This window comes from Empidonax traillii, unplaced genomic scaffold (genome assembly GCF_003031625.1).
Source record: "Empidonax traillii isolate 1590-97213 ecotype Southwest subspecies unplaced genomic scaffold, ASM303162v1 scaffold1054:size196387, whole genome shotgun sequence".
In the NCBI taxonomy this organism is placed as follows: domain Eukaryota; kingdom Metazoa; phylum Chordata; class Aves; order Passeriformes; family Tyrannidae; genus Empidonax; species Empidonax traillii.
This window is the reverse complement of record NW_020956247.1, coordinates 114,896-126,593: the sequence shown is the minus strand read 5'-3', so window position 1 is coordinate 126,593 and position 11,698 is coordinate 114,896. Positions and strand designations below refer to the sequence as shown.

At 48.4% G+C, this 11,698-nt stretch overlaps 1 long non-coding RNA gene across 1 annotated transcript in view; it reads left to right on the top strand.

Moving 5' to 3' along the window:
• LOC114068385 overlaps nt 1–6,715 on the top strand; it is a 19,359-nt gene extending 12,644 nt beyond the window's left edge. The window contains exon 3 of the long non-coding RNA XR_003573586.1: nt 6,704–6,715. This is a non-coding gene — a long non-coding RNA (uncharacterized LOC114068385). The remainder of the gene's footprint in view (nt 1–6,703) is intronic.
• Nucleotides 6,716–11,698: the final 4,983 nt, after the last annotated feature.

The window sequence follows — 11,698 nt, the reverse complement described above, 5'->3', positions numbered from 1 at the left end:
CATGGTGTATATGAGAGGTATGCTAGGGAAGACTGTTTGGATTAGTCCCAGCTCAAGCAAAGGCAAACCCATCCAAGGGATTGTTTTTGTTCAAGGACTTGGTTCCACTTGGTGGGTAATGCAGAAAGATGGGGAAGCATGTTTTAGGGAAGGGGATCTAATTTTGACTGAGAACTGTCTGTAATGTTTCATTTTATATATATATATATATATATATATGTATTTAGTTAAAAAACGGTATTAATTTGGCCATGACATAGATGGTATAGAGTAAGGGGTGGATAATGTCCTAGTTATAGGGGCTGGGACCAGTTTATCACTATGTGAGTATAACCAAAACTGCATATTCTACACCCTTTCTGTTATTTCTGATGGACTGTTAATAAATGGATCATTTTCAGCAGCTGCCCAGGGCACACCTGACACCTTAGGCTACAAGCTGGGTGTGAAAGAACCCTGCCAGGCAGGGAAGTGTTTCTTTGGCTCCACACCAATGACTCAGCTGTGATAACTCCCCTCTGTGGAGGCTTTAGCACCTTCACACCCAGCCTGAGGGATTATCTCTGCTAATGGGCCATACTGGACTGGCACAATAGGCAGCTGCAAAGACCTAGACCATCAAAGATTCCAAAAATATCCCATGACTCACAGAGTTAAATCACCCATTGTGAAACTCCCTGCCCTGGGGGAGGTACTGGGCCTTCCCACCTGAACCTGAGCATATATAATCTTGGGAGTTTGGGACTTCTGGTACCACTCGTCAGATCGAGAGGAGGACCAGAACTTCCAGAGAACTGCAACTGCCACTCTCAACATGACTGCAGTCATTACTTCCTCAGAACTGCGACCATCATCTGGACCAACAGGTTTCCTTTCCTTTTACTTTGCACCCAGGGGGGCCACGTGGTGCTCAGCATAGGGGCTAATGAACACTGTTCTGTTCTTGTCCCAGGGAGCTGGGTTATACATCTGTCTTTGGGGGTTAAAACCAGTTTTCTCTGTATCGTATTTATTGTAATCTTCTTAGTAAATTGTAACTGACTTGTAATCTCTCTCGAGTTGGGTTCATTTCTCCCACCGGTCTACTTTTAAACCAGCACAATTCTCCAGGCTGCTAAAGAGCCATGATGTCACAGGCACTCACAGGGATTCCTGTCACGAGCACAGTGGCAGCTTCAGGCAAAGGTTGTTAGAAAAGCTCCCGTTGACTCACAAGGTGCAGAAAGGACCCCCAAGACCCCCAGACTTCCTCAGGACCCCCTGGCTTTCTAAAATCCTTCTCCCAGAGGAGCCTGGGGGCACTTGGATCCAATCTCAGCCCTAGACTTTGTCAGTGGTTTATTTGTAAGGAATTATACAGGTGTGATTGAACCTTTATATAACTTTGTCCTGCAGGATTCAGGATGGCAAATCAGATATCGTTATAGAAATATATATGATTTAGTATCATCATGATTACGCAAAAAGATCTTAATCAGAATTATTTACTACATAGTATAGGAGCTGTAACAACTATTATAATATTGCGCACTAGGAAGCAATATTGAAGCAATTGTATTAAAGTAAAACCAATTATTAAGTAGAGATTTATGTCAGTCACCCAGACCAATGACCGTGGGCAAATCTGTCTCAGCTTTGAGGAGTGACCTTGAGGGGTGCCCCCACTCCAGGGAGGAATCTACACACACCCCCTCCAAGAAGGGATATGTCACAAGATCTGGCCCTTAAAATTTGTGACTGAGCTTTTATAGTATAAAGTGCTGGACTGTCAGTCAGGTGTGTCCAGGCTGTGCCAGCTCAGCAGCTTTGGAGAAGTTCTCAGTGGTGTCACTTGTTTGTTCCTTTATCCGGGTATTTTACAAGGTCTGCCAAATCTCCTCCCTCTCAGGATGTTTCACTTTGGGATAGATGAGTCAGGCTGGTTTCAGTTTTGTTCAACCCCAAAAGCAGTGTGACCCCCCCCCCTTCTTAATTTCTCACTGGGGGCTCTGCAAACAGGGCCTTGTTGGAGTTGTTTTACCCCATTCTAGGCAGAGCATCCTGCTACAGGACCCCCACGGGATGTCCCTGTCCACTGTCCCACCTTTTTCTGATTGTCCCCAAAATCCCCAGCTCCCCCCGTAGCTCGGTTTGGGGGTGTCCCCTCCACGCTGTTTGGATTTGGGGTCTCAGTCCCCTCCTGCTCAGTTTGAGGGTCCAAAGCTCTTCCTTTTCCCCTCTCTCCCACCCACTTCCCACTACCCTCCCCCTTTTCCCTGACCCTGCTCTACCAAGTTCCCCTTGCCCACAGCCATCAGGGCTCCCAATACCACCAGTATGGCCCCAGCTCCCCCCGCACGTCCCATCTCCAGTGTCGGGCACGTGCTAACACCCCAAAAACAGCCGGGTTGTGCCGGGGAAACCCCAAAAGCGGCCCCACCCCGAGCAGCACTGGGAGCACCAGTCCAGCCCAGTGAGAGGTGTGGGCAGGCGGCATCAACCGTCTCCAGGCAGGGCCGGGCCCCCCGAGCTCCCGCCCGCACTCAGCCCCCATCGCAGACGCCACCGCCAGGACAGAGCAGGGGGACTCGGCCTGGCTGCTCCCCACCTCCCCACTCCCCAAATTTCCGTCCCAGGGAGCGCTGGGGACGAGGGAGTGGCACAGGTGGGGGTCCAGGAGGAGTCTGCGAGGAAGAGGAAGATGCCCCGGAACACCCAGGCAGGTGAGGAGGAAGTCAGTGCCCCTTTCCCTCTCTCTTGTCCTGCATCTTCCAGCCAAGCATCGCCCCCGGCTGCAGGACAACCCCGCTGCCGACGTCATCCTGCTGGTGACGGATTTGGGGGGTCTCCTTCTCCTTCCCTCTAGCATGGAGGCAAATTCCCTCCCTGTCCTTTTTCCTTCCTGCCCCAGGCCCCGAACTGAGGACAGAGAGCACGGAGGACAAATCCCCCTGGCAGAACCTCGTGGAAGAGACCGTTTTGAATGGCTCCACGACGCAGGAAGGCAGCGGAGAGAAAAAGCCACGGAAATCCCCCAGGAAGAGGGGCTCCAAAGCCAGCCCACGGTGCTCTGAGGAGGAAAGACCCACCCTGGACCCTCCTTCCTCTCTCCCCCACAGCTCCTGCAGCACTGGCTGATGGGGGGGGGGGACAGAACCCCCCCATCAGCCCCCCAGGGATGGACAGAGAAATTGGGGAACTCCCCAGTGTGGATATGCCCCCCTTTCCCCCCAGAGCCCCAGGGAACTGTTTCAGGGCTCAAGTGATGGGGGACAGGGGGACCCCTGTGGGAACTTCTTGCCCTCTGTTCCCCTGCCCACTGTTCAACACCCCTTTTCTCCTCTCACCCCTTTCCCATTGTCCCCACAATCCCCAGTTCGGTTTGGGGGTGTTTCTTCCCCCCTGCCCTGCTCGGTTTCAGAGTCTCAGCCCCTTCCCCACTCAGTTTGGAGGTCCCAGCCCCCTCTTTTCTCCCGTTCTCCCCCCTTTTCACATTGTCTCCTGAAAGGGAACTGTTAAATATTGTGTCCTGAAAAAACTGCTAAATTGTGTATGTTCCAAATTAAGCCTGGTTTTATTAGTATGGACTGGCATCCAAATGGCAACAAGAATAGTCTTTTAATTCTGTTCTTTTTAATCCTCTCTGCAGTCGCTGATTTTCTCCTCTAACTGGGCAGGAAAACAGGAACAGCCCTGGTGACCTTGGGGAGCAGCGCTGATCCGAAAGGGCTGCATTTACCCTCCTGATCATCCTGCTCTGCCCTCCCCCGGGGCTGGCTCTGCCTGGTGCTGGCCAGATGCCCTGGGGCTCCTCACTGAGCAAAGAAGTTCCCAAACTTCAGGGGCAAGCTCAGACACTGGCTGTCCTGGGAGGAAGCGACAGCAGCATGGGCCGAGCCATCGGGATGAGTTCTGGGAGATGCCGATCACTGGCGGAAAGTTGCAAGATTGCTGCCAAAGAAGTTAAAATAAAGTGAAGAAGCAGCTATAAAAGACCATGACCTTGGTGTGGGTGTGGGAGGAAGGGGAGCTCCGTGACTCTGGCCAGGGCTGGTTTGGAGTGGAGTGGCCAGGGCCCCTTCCCAACCCTAACCCTAAGCCCCCTAACCCTCACTAACCCTAACCCTAAGCCCCTTAACCCTAACCCTAACTCAACCGCAACTCTTGGCTTGCAAGGTTGGAAGTCACTGTTTCTTCCAACCTTAAAGGTCCCTAAAATATGGCCTGTCTCTTCCATCATGGAATTCAAGCTCCAGCCTGTAGACTCCAATCAGAGTCAAATTATCAGTTGTTTAGAGTAACTGCAATGTATATTTTCTTTTTTCCAAAAGTTATATATATGTACTTATCAGTATTCAAAATAATAGTATCTCTTTAATTTTTTTAATCCAAAATCTGCAATACAAAAAATAATAACATTTACCAAGAAAAAGCTAAAACTTTCAAAATATACAAGCTAATATCCACCATAAAAATAAAATTAACTCATAGGCAGGGAAAAAAATGTACACTCCTTGAATTTATAACCAGTCCCACAATTGTCTGCATATTTTATGAGCTGCAGATGTGCATGCCCATAATAAAGTATTACACAGTTCTTCATATAGTTTCTGGGTTTATGACAAAAGCCATTCTACAGAAAAAGAAAGGCAGAGGACATTTAAAAGCATTTATAAAATTCATCTTGAAACATTATTATGCATTTTATATGATACTGTATTTGCAGAATATTGCTTTAATTCCATTATCTCTATTTTGAACTGGTCATGTAACCCATTCAGATAAAACCAGCATGGAAAACTGATTTTGCAGTTCATCTAAGCATTTCTAAAAAGATCAGTGCAGAAAAATTTTGCTCAAATAATATGTGTAAAAGCATGGCATAACATTTAGATATTGTTAAGATTATCAAAAGTCATAAAACTGCTTCAGACTCAGTTTAATTCTTAGATCACTGTTTTAACTTCTGAGTTCTCAAAATAATGCCCAAATGCAGAGTCTCTTGAACATACTTGAATTTATTAAAAGTAAACATTTACATTAGCTACAACATCATAAGTGTTACAAAGCAGGATAAAAGAGGCTTAAATATCAATAGAAAGCAAGTGCAGTAAAAAGTGAATAGAAAGAATATTTTGCCTTATTGATCTTCTGGCAGTATTTACATTATGTATATTTTGTTAAGTATTTGTAGTAACTCGAAGGCACCATAGGCAAAATAGCAGGATGCAGTACTGTGTTGTGCAGAAAAATTTAATAAATTTATTTGGAGAAAAAAATACTTTAGTTAAAAGAAACATAGGTATAGCTTTTGTTTGCATAAATGAAAGGCTCCTTCTTAAAATTTGAAGATACAATACATACTGGGTAAATTTAAAAATTGTTTTTAAAACATTACATTATATTAAACGTCCAAGGACTATTTTTACTGACGTCCTGGTCAATGTTAATTGTTATGAGAAATAAAAATATGTTTTTTATTACAAACAAATTTTAGCAAACTTATAGGCGTATCACAAAGTTGTAAGGTACCCAATCCTGCTTGGGCCTGGTGCCAGGGCTCCTTGCAGCCACGATAGGGAATTTTTAGGCAAATATAAAGCTCCTAAAAATGAAAACCTTTTTGGTCATTTTTGAGCACAGGGGTCTCTCTCCATGGGCTGAGAACAAAGGAGGATCCATCATTTTGACAGGGGATGCCTTGCAGCCAATTGGGAGGAAGGGAACATCCCCCTTTTCAGAGGAAAAACCTTTTTAGGCAAAAATGAATATATTAGACTGACCTGAAACGGGCTCTCTGCGGCCGTTCTGGCAGGGCTACACCCTTCCTCTTCTCCAGCGCTGCTTTAGTAGAGGCGAGCCCTGCCCCCACTCAGGACTCTCCCACAGGTAGTCAGGGCTTCCCTGCCACCGCTCCAACAAGGAACTCTCCCCTTGCCACTTCAGCAGGGCTATGCGCCCCCCTCCCGTCGGCGCCGAGCAGGAAAAACTTGGAACTTCTGTGTCACAGAATCATAGAATCATAGAATTAACTGGGTTGGAAGAGACCTTCGAGATCATTAAGTCTAACTCTTGATCCAACCCCACTGTGATTACGAGATCATGGCACTCAGTGCCACATCCAGCCTCTTCTTAAAAACCTCCAGGGGCAGTGAATCCACCACCTCTCTGGGCAGGCCATTCCAATGCCTGATCACTCTCTCTGTAAAGAACTTCTTTCTAATATCCAACCTAAACCTCCCCTAGCAGAGCTTAAGCCCGTGCCCTCTTGTCCTGCTGCTGATTGCCTGGGAGAAGAGACCAATCCCCACTTGGCTACAACCTCCTCACAGGTAGTTGTAGAGAGTGATGAGGTCACCCCTGAGCCTTCTCTTCTCCAGACTAAACAACCCCAGCTCCCTCAGCCTTTCCTCATAAGACTTGTGCTCCAGGCCCTTCCACAGCCTCGTTGCTCTTCTCTGGACCTGCTCCAGCACCTCAATGTCTTTCCTGAACTGAGGGGTCCAGAACTGAACACAATTCTCAAGGTGTGACCTCACCAGTGCTGAGTACAGGGGAAGGATCACTTCTCTGGTCCTGCTGGCCACACTGTTCTTGATACAGACCAGGATGACATTGGCCTTCTTGGCCACCTGGGCACACTCTGGTTCATGTTTAGTTTCCTGTCAATCAGCACCCCAAGATCCCTTTCCACCTGGCTACTCTCCAGCCACTCTGTCCCCAGCCTGAAGTGCTGCAGGGGGTTGTTGTGGCCAAAGTGCAGGACCTTTCACTTGGCCTTGTTGAACTTCATCCCATTGGAATCAGCCCAACTCTCCAGCCTATCTAGGCAGAGCCCTCCTGCCTTCCAGCAGGTCCACACTCCCTCCCAACTTGATGTCGCCTGCAAATTTGCTAATGGTACACTCAATCCCCTCATCCAGATCATCAGTAAAGATGTTTAACAGGACTGGGCCCAGTACTGATCCCTGGGGAACACCACTGGTTACCGATCGCCAGCTGGATGCAGCCCCGTTCACCAGCAAGTGTCAAGTGACTGAGGTTTCTTGGGCTCCCATGTCACGCAACTGGAACTTCCTCGCCTCCTTGCAAACCCCCGCAGATGGCTGGCAACCCATCACCGCTCGCTCGAGCATCAGGGTTCAACCCCGCGCTTTCACTCCTGCACGGGGCTATTCTCATGGCTGCCCCCTGGCTCGGGGGAACCGCCCCCGCTGATGCCCGTCTTGGCGCCGCCTACTTGGCCTGACACCGCCTTCAGTTCCGCTTCCTGGCGCTGCCCGCCCCTGGCACGGCCCGCCTCCTGGGGCTGCCCCCCTCCAGCACCGCCCCGGCTGCCACCACTCTGGCCGTTCCCGAGTTGCCCTCGACATATTTGATACCCCTGGGCTGTGTCCCCACTGTGTTCTCGGTACCAGCCTCTGCTACCCCGGCCCTGCCCTGCGGCCCCCACAGCCACCGTCACCCTGGCTGCCTCCGGGCTGCTCTCTTGACCCCCCCGAGACCGGCCTGTCTCCAGTCACAGGACCGCCCCGGCCCCGCCCGTGCTCTAAGACCAGGACCCTTTCTCCTCCGTGCAGCACCACGCCAGTGCCCGTCGCCATTCCCAGTGGCAGCCACACTGCCGACCCCGCGCCACCACTCACCGTGGGAGCCTGACACCCTGCTGAGCACTGGCAGATTCCCCGGTGTTAGCTCTAACTTCAACCACTGCTTGCCCTGCCCTGCCCGCTCCGCCTGCGGCCACTCCTGCAGTTTTCTTCTGGCCTCCAGTCGTGGTCGGCGGGTAGTCATCCCTGACAAGCCCCCAAAATTGTGAAAAAAATCTTATTTATTAGATTTAGAACAACAGCAAAAGTTTGCAAAACAAAAGGAAAATAACGAAAAGGAGAAAAACGACACGTGTCGGGTGTCCTAGTCACGCAGGATTCCTAAGAACACACCTTCCAATTCAAAAGTCCCGCTTTTTAAACATTCTTAAGGTCCAACCTCATTTACGTAACAGAAGAGGCGTTTCCTTCTTTCTGGTTGGCCATGTCATGCTGGGAGGTAGAGTGTCCAACAACATGGCAGCCCCCAGGGCCTACCATGTGGCACGAGGGGTTTCCTTACCAATATTCATTTTACAGTTTTCCTATTCCCGTCCGCCCAGTTCCTGACATACATTCCAAGACTGAACTGTATGTCTTACAACTTTCACGGAACGCCTGTAAGTTAGTAATAAGAAAAATAAATAAAAAAATAACTTGTTGTTAGCATTCCTTGTCCATTCTATTTGTTTATAATAAAACCGGTTTTTTATTTCCCACATCTTATAAGTTAGTATAAGAATTTAGACAACTCAATTCCAATTAAACATTGATAAATTTATTAAGCAAGCGATAATAAAGCAAAACAGCGCTGGGTGGCCTGGGGGGCAGTTGCCCCACCCGAGACACACACTGAAAATGTAGTGAATGTTCCTTTTTATGCATTTCCAAGTCCCGAGTTTTGAATGTGGCTGCGTTGAGGCTTGAGTTTGTGGTTCATTGCTAAGTGGTCATCTGGGATTTGTCAAAGATGAAAACTGCAGTTCTTATCAGCTGTAAATTTTACCAATCCTGATACTTGTTTGTTTAGCAAGATGTCTGAAATTATTTTTACTGACACTTGCTTAATTAACAGGATGTCCATGAAACTTATCTTGTTGAATTATAACAAAAGTTCCTTATTCCCTCATACACATAAGATTTTATGAACAAAGTTAACCCTTCTATTACACCACACACCGATTCTGAGAAGCCCAGCTCCTGGGAACTTCACAGAGGTAAGCTAAAGAGCAGCTTGTTTTAGTTAATTTTGCTAGCAAATATAAAGTGTTTTTTTCCGGAAATTGGGAGTACTTGGTTAGGACTGGGGGGTGACTTTCTTGTTAGGATCCCTGGGTGTTGTGAAAGTTGGTTGTTTTTCCCAGTCCGTGGGCAAAAACATGACCCAGAAGTGGCTAGGTCGGCCAGAGTGTGGGTCTGTTTCGTGAAGTTTTTCTTCACTTGGCATTTCGCCCGGGCGGATGCAGTTTGACTGGTCTGTCCTCAGTTAAGGGGGGCTGTGAATGCTCCCCCATGACTCCTGTAAAGCAAGGGAGGTACAGCAGCCACGGGCTGCACCACTGCCTGGATTTGATGCCTTAGAGTTTTGATTTTTTTTTAAATTGTGTAGATTTTAGAAGTAGATATAGTGAATGTAGATTTTAAAGTAGCAGCACATTATCCCTTACCCTTTAACACAGTAAATACACATAGCAAACCCTGTTACCCATTCCCATATCAATTCCCCTAAATTCCATTAACCTGTTTAGTCTCATTTTCAAGGTAGAATTGTAGAAAACACCCTAAAATCTGCACAAGAAGATAGAACCATAGACGCAACAACCTTCAGGCCTAGAGCTCTGGAAGGCCTCCAAGATCAGTACGTGCTCTGAGGAAGATGAAGAAGAGGGAGTCCCAAAACACCCCCAGACTCAATTCCCAAAAGGCGTGTTGGGAGGTAGAACCTGGGCAGTGGCCAGACGGGGATTGGGTGAAAATCATTATAAAAATTGTAAACACCTGTATTCAAGAGCACGGTGGTGGTATTCCTGGAAGCCTGGGGGCTCATTAAAGCCTTTTGTATCCTTATCTTACCTCCTACCTAATTTGGCCTGGAGTCTTTTTTTCCTTTTAGGCAATCATTTGCTAGGGGTTTTTGGATTGGCTTTGCATGGTTGAAAGAGAAAGAGGACACTCTCTAAGACCTCTCCTGTATAGCTCACCCTTGCTTGAAGTCGTGTTGGTGCAAGGTATTGTGTTGTTGTGATAAACTAAGCTGTCTCTCTCCTGCACACATTGGGGGGACTTTTCTTGGGCTATGTCTCTGAGATAGCTTTGTTGGGCTGCTGAGGTTTGCATGACGCCTTTGTGTTGGGACTGCAGCGTCCGGGCTCGCAGTCACTTTCCCGTCTGGAACGTTTAGGGGGGGAAGGTCGTTTTAGGGGTTCCCTTGCGCTCCGCTGATCCCCACGGCTGGGCTGTGAGGGGGGTTGTTTTGGGAGGGGGCAACCTCGGATACGTGTGGCCCGGCATTGCTTACCTATTGTTTGCTAATAAATTTACTTGTTATTATAAATTCACCTATTTATTCCAGGCATCGCTGGTAACCTATAACACTGTGGTTCAGTGATCAATAGGACCCTGTTTTAAAACCCAGTCATGGTGTGAGTAATAAATGAAACGGTTTTATTACAAACAGGGTTTCCATGATTGCCTCGTGGTGAGGAGTTTTTGTGATCAGGGGTGTTTTGCAGTTCCTGTGGCTGCAGTTCTGTTGCAGCCATGACCTGTTAATAGTTGTGATCATGTTACTGTTGCTTGCTATTGCTGTGTGAAGGTGAACCGGGAAGCCTGTAAGGCAATGAGACCAGCCAGGGCCCATTGCCAAGGGACCACGCGGCCAGGACAGGGAAACAGTCTGATAGGTTGGTTAAAACAACCAATGGACTGGAAAAATGTGAGCCCGCCCTGAGAGACCCAATCAGACTCAAGAAAAAGACTATATTACCTTTTAAGGAAGAAAGGGAGCAGAGCTGAGCATGGGAGGAACGAGGGAACAGTTATGCAAATCAAGAGACCTTAAAAAGAACTGCCCCGCCCATCTCAGGTGTGCTCTCAGGCCCTGGCACGAGACAAACCTGACCGCACCCAACGCACGCTGAAAATAAAAGTTCTTTGTTTCACTTTATTTGGCCGTCTTCAAAATTTTAATTTGAGATATTTCTCACAATTTGGAGGTTGTCTGGGAGATCACGTCCGCCGGTCCGGGTGGGGGACCAGTGAACCTGGAAGGCGCGCCCTGCCGATTTCGGCGGTCCAGAGATCTGTGCCCTCTCCTGGGATGGCTGCAACAGAGGATCCTAGGACGAACGGCGTGAAACAAAGAAAGGGAAAAAACGGACCCGGTATAAAAAAATCAATCCACGGCAACCATCAAACTTTGTATACGCAACTCGGTAAGATAGGGGAGATTTCCCCGAAATATCGGGCGGTGGGGGGGAATCAGGGAGTGTGAGTTTGTACGACTGAGGTGTGTCTGAAAATACAGAGCGAATAGGGAGTACCTGCGGTTCTACAGGCTGGTGAAGGGACGAAGTGGTTTTTGTGAGGCAAGAGTGAAATACTTCCCAGAGTGGAGAACCATGGGTGGTTTTAGGTAGAATTGAAGGCTTTCTGGGGGGATCTGGAGGGAAGAAGGCTTCTCGGGGGGACCCGGTGACAACTGAAGGCTTTTCGGGGGGATCCGGAGGGAAAAAGGCTTCTCGGGTGGACCTGGTGGCAATTGAAGGCTTTTTCGGGGGGATCCAGAGGGAAGAAGGCTTCTCGGGGGGACCTGGTGACAATTGAAGGCTTTTTCGGGGGGATCCGGAGGGAAGAAGGCTTCTCAGGGGGACCCGGTGGCAATTGAAGGCTTTTTCGGGGGAATCCGGAGGGAAGAGAGCATTTTGAAGGTGATCCAGTTCAAAGAGAGAGCTTTCGGAAGGGGTTAGAAGGAGTTGACCCACGCGGTTCGATTTGGACAGCAAGTGAAGGAGATTCCCGGCACCTTTTGAAACCTTTTGGCAACTTTTGGGTTTAACCGGAGACTCTCAGTGGCTCTCGGATGATTCTGACAGCTTTCGGCTTTAGCGGGCAGCTTCTGGCGGTTTTTT